Here is a 5,624-nt window from a genome sequence, read left to right on the forward strand (position 1 = left end):
ATAAGAAAATGAATTAATTTAAAACCATTAACATATGAAAACATTAATTAAAGAATTACAGACAAATTACAGAAGAAAAGTATTATTATTGATACAATATTTATGGTGTTTAATATAGAAAACTACAACAAAAAAAAATTAGAAAATATTAATTTCTCATATTGATTTATTTAATTGCTTAATTGTGGTATATAGTACATATTTTAATTATTAGTTTAAAAAGTCTCTTTAATATAAATATATTAAAGTGTTAAAGAAATCGATGTCAAAGATTACAGTCTGATATATGGACGGACATCTGCTGTCTGCACTATATGATCTTCAAAAGTAATGTCTATATATAGATGGTTATAGTATGGCCTATAGACTACACTAAAATTAGGCCAACTAACCGATTAATTTTAAGCTTCGGCTTGTAGACTTATCACTATATATTCGACTATACTTGACTGGCCAGTTTATGGTCTGGCCTATACATGAGCTAATATATATTCTATCCAATAGACTATAAATTAGTCTATAGACTCGACAATAGCCTGTGTCGCAGATTGGCTTAAAGCTCTATAGGATCATAATTTCGTCTACAGAATCGACTATTGTCTGGTAGACTAGATTTGTCTATATTCTGGCCCATAGACTTACCTACAGTCTGGCCTATAGACTTGCCTACAGACTTGTCTATAGTCTGGCCTATAGACTTGTTTATGGTCTGGCCTAAAGACTTGTTTATAGTCTGGCCTATAGACTTGTCTATAGTCTGGCCTATAGACTTGACTATAGTCTGGCCTATAGACTTGTCTATAGTCTGGCCTATAGTCTTGTCTATAGTCCGGCCTATAGACTTGTCTATAGTCCGGCCTATAGACTTGTCTATAGTCTGGCCTATAGACTTGTCTATAGTCTGGCCTATAGACTTGTCTATAGTCTGGCCTTTAGACTTGTCTATAGTCTGGCCTTTAGACTTGTCTATAGTCTGGCCTATAGACTTGCCTATAGTCTGGCCTATAGACTTGTCTATAGTCTGGCCTATAGACTTGTCTATAGTCTGGCCTATAGACTTGTCTATAGTCTGGGCTATATACTTGTCTATAGTCTGGCCTATAGACTTGTCTATAGTCTGGGCTATAGACTTGTCTATAGTCTGGCTTATAGACTTGTCCATAGTCTGGCCTATAGACTTGCCTATAGTCTGGCCTATAGACTTGTCTATAGTCTGGGCTATATACTTGTCTATAGTCTGGCCTATAGACTTGTCTATAGTCTGGGCTATAGACTTGTCTATAGTCTGGCCTATAGACTTGTCTATTGTCTGGCCTATAGACTTGTCTATTGTCTCGCCTATAGACTTGTCTATAGTCTGGCCTATAGACTTGTCTATTGGCCTGCCTATAGACTTGTCTATAGTCTGGCCTATAGACTTGTCTATAGACTTGTCTATAGTCTGGCCTATAGACTTGTCTATAGACCTGTCTATAGTCTGGCCTATAGACTTGTCTATAGACTTGTCTATAGTCTGTCCTATAGACTTGTCTATAGACTTGTCTATAGTCTGGCCTATAGACTTTTCTATAGACTTGTCTATAGTCTGGCCTATAGACTTGTCTATTGTCTGTCCTATAGATATGTCTATAGTCTGGCCTATAGACTTGTCTATAGTCTGGCCTATAGACTTGTCTATAGTCTGGCCTATAGACTTGTCTATTGTCTGTCCTATAGATATGTCTATAGTCTGGCCTTTAGACTTGCCTATTGTCTATTGACTTGCCTATAGGCCAGACTAAAACTTGTCTATAGTTTGGCCTATAGACTTGTTTATAGTCTGCACTATAGACTTGTCTGTAGACTGGCCTATTAACTTGTCCAGCCTATAGACTTGTCTATAGTCTGGCCTATAGGCTGGTCTATAGTCTGGACTGTAGACTTATCTATTATCTGGCCTATAGACTGGCCTATGGACTTGTCTATTGTCTGGCCTAGAGACTTGTGTATAGTCTGGCCTATAGACTTGTCTATAGTCTGGCGTAAAGACCTGTCTATAGCCAAGTCTTTAGTGTTTAGAATTTAGTTTATCTCTATAGTCTTAGAAACAGACTCGCATATAGTACAGTCTAGTTCCTAGTCTTTAGAATAGTGTACTGTCTCTCCTTTAGACATCTCTATAGTCTGATCTATGAACCCGTCTAAAACCAGGCCTTTGAAACAGTCTTGGCGATTACATATTCCATATGCATTGTACTGAATTTGTTGAGGTTACAAGTTACTATATTGGATTCGCATACATATTTACAAAACTATTTAAATTTTAATAACTGTTAATAAAAGCTTAATAGAAGTACTTTTTAATAACTACGGTATATATAATTTAAAATTGTCATCCTCTATCAACCCAATAGTTCTTTTAGTTAAACTACATCCGTTTAACCACACCCACTTCCCTTTTACTAACTTATATTAATTATAAAAGTGCTACCACTTTGACATATTTCATCAATTTTGTTAAAGATTAATAACCATAAGATACCCTATAGTACTTAGTATGTTAGTTATTTAATCAAGTACTTACTTCGAACGCACATATAGAAAAATGTTTAACAAATTAAAATAATCGATGTTTAAGTCGGCACAACTTATTTCCGTTTTCTGTTCTCTTCTCATTACAACAAAATAACACATTAACATGATTGATAATTTCATAATTAGAGATAATTTCAATTAAATTAAAATGCTTTAATAAAACAAAGTTTTAACATACATACTTATGTATGTTTATTGGAACTCTAGCAGTTAGAATGTGAGAAGGTGCCAACCACTCTTTAGTTAGGAACGCGTGCTGCAGTTTGTTTTGAAAGTTTAGTAAAATTTTATTGTTGTTGTATGTCATTATTAAAGAAATTAATTTAATAAAACTGTAACTAACATCAACAATCAATTGGAATTGAGTGGCGTTTACAGTTCAAACATTACTAACATTGAAGATGAATGTGTGAATACACTTGAAGAATAGAATGATCATTGATCAATGATCAATTAGTTTGTGCATCTAAAACCGGTACTTTTAACAATGATCCCTTAAATATATATTTTCCACACAGTCGAGATCATGATAGGGGTTTAGTCTGTTCCTAAGCAGAGCAGATCAGTTAAATAGACATATATTTTAATTATCAAAAATTTTCTCAGATAGAATGCAACGCACCCGAACAAAGAAGAAAGGTTGAAACTAAAATAGAATTATGTTTTTTCTGTCAGTGCAAATTTCTCAATACAAAATAATCAATAATCAAATCAAACTAATCGATGTTTTCTTATTTCAAACACTTGTAATTGTAGGACAACTTCCGTTTAAAATAATTTAAATTGTAGTTAATAATAAAACATAATTTTGATATTGATCTCTATTATTATCTTTATATGGGTTTTTCTTCTATTTCACCGATATAAATTAGATCTTTAGGAATGTCTTGAACATCTTGCCGCTTTTTGAAGAATAAAGAAATACGGATATGTTAATTACATTTTAATATTTATTGTTCACGAGATCATTATGTATAAATTAATGTTAGCAACAGTTGTTAAGATTTCTTTACCGCTAAAGCGACAAATTGACAATTATTCAAAGCATTTGAAATCCACCAAAGGAGAAGATAAACATATATTTCTAAAGAACTCTCTAAGTCTATATGTAAGTATATCCATAGTATAGTCAGACTATAGACAAGTCTATAGGCCACACTATAGACAAGTCTATAGGCCAAGTCTATTGGGCAGACTATAGAAAAGTCTATAGGTCAAACTGTAGACAAGTCTATAGTATAGTCAGACTATAGACAAGTCTTAAGTTTAGACTATAGACAAGTCTATAGGCCAGACTCTAGGCAAGTCTATAGGCCAGACTATAGACAAAACTATAGGCCAGACTATAAAAAAGTGTATAGGCCAGACTATAGACAAATATAAAGCCCAGGCTATAGACAAGACTATAAACAAGCCTATTGGATAGACTATAGACCAGTCTTTTAGACAGACTATAGAAAATCCTATTGGCCAGACTATAGACAAGTCTAATGGACAGACTATAGAAAACTTTAAAGGTCAAACTATAGACAAGTCAATAGGCCAGACTACAGACAAGTATGTAGACCAGAAAATTGACAAGTCTAAGGCATGACTATTGAGAAGTCTTATGGACAGATTATAGACAACTCTATAGGTCAGACTATAGACAGGCCTATAAGCCAGACTATAGACAGGTCTATAAGCCAGACTATAGACAGGTCTATAGGCCAGACTATATACAGGTCTATAGACCAAACTATAGACAGGTATATATGCCAGACTATAGACAGGTCTATAGGCCAGACTATAGACAGGTCTATAGGCCAGACTATAGACAGGTCTATAGGCCAGACTATATACACGTCTATAGGCCAGACTATAGGCCAGACTAGACAGGTCTATAGGCCAGACTATAGACAGGTCTATAGGCCAGACTATAGACAGGTCTATAGGCCAGACTATAGACAGGTCTATAGGCCAGACTATAGACAGGTCTATAGGCCAGACTATAGACAGGTCTATAGGCCAGACTATAGACAGGTCTATAGGCCAGACTATAGACAGGTCTATAGGCCAGACTATAGACAGGTCTATAGGCCAGACTATAGACAGGTCTATAGGCCAGACTATAGACAGGTCTATAGGCCAGACTATAGACAGGTCTATAGGCCAGACTATAGACAGGTCTATAGGCCAGACTATAGACAGGTCTATAGGCCAGACTATAGACACGTCTATAGGCCAGACTATAGACAGGTCTATAGGCCAGACTATAGACAGGTCTATAGGCCAGACTATAGACAGGTCTATAGGCCAGACTATAGACAGACTATAGATAAATCTATAGACCAGACTATAGATAAATCTATAGACCAGACTATAGACAAATCTATAGACCAGACTATAGATAAGTCTATAGGCCAGACTATAGACATGCCTATCGGCCAGGCTATAGAAAAGTCTATCGGACACACTATAAAAAATCTATCGGCCAGTCTATAGGCAGGTTTATCGTCCAGACTATAGACAGGTCTATCGGCCAGACTAAAGACAAGTCTATCGGCCAGACTATAGACAAATCTATCGGCCAGACTATAGATGGGTGTGTAGATAAAACTATAGAGTAAAGAGATCAGATTTTATGCAAGTCTATATCTCCGACTATAGGACAAAACTAAAATATCTAAAATCTAAAGATCTTTCATTATCCACCTGAATTTTTTCCATTAAACCTAAATGTTTAAACTCTTAAGGCACAGGTCTGTCCCCTGTGTGAGTACTTCAAAATAAGTTCATGCCTTTTTATTAAAACTAAAAATAAATGTATGCAGTATATGACGGATGCCATTATGAAAATATCAATATCATACATAAAACTTTATGTTTGCCAACACCCAACAACTCATTTTGCGCAAAAACACTTTATATTAAGGAATATGATACCCAAACGTATACATCTGTAGCTCTATATATAAGTTTTATATAGATTTTTATGTATTAAATAAACGATTTTTCTTTAAACATTCGCATGACTAAAATCCATAAAAAATACATGACGTACAATACAT

Source organism: Lucilia sericata, unplaced genomic scaffold (assembly GCF_015586225.1).
Source record: "Lucilia sericata isolate MDLA Ls3-8-SP2 unplaced genomic scaffold, ASM1558622v1 Contig001006F_arrow, whole genome shotgun sequence".
Lineage (NCBI taxonomy): Eukaryota > Metazoa > Arthropoda > Insecta > Diptera > Calliphoridae > Lucilia > Lucilia sericata.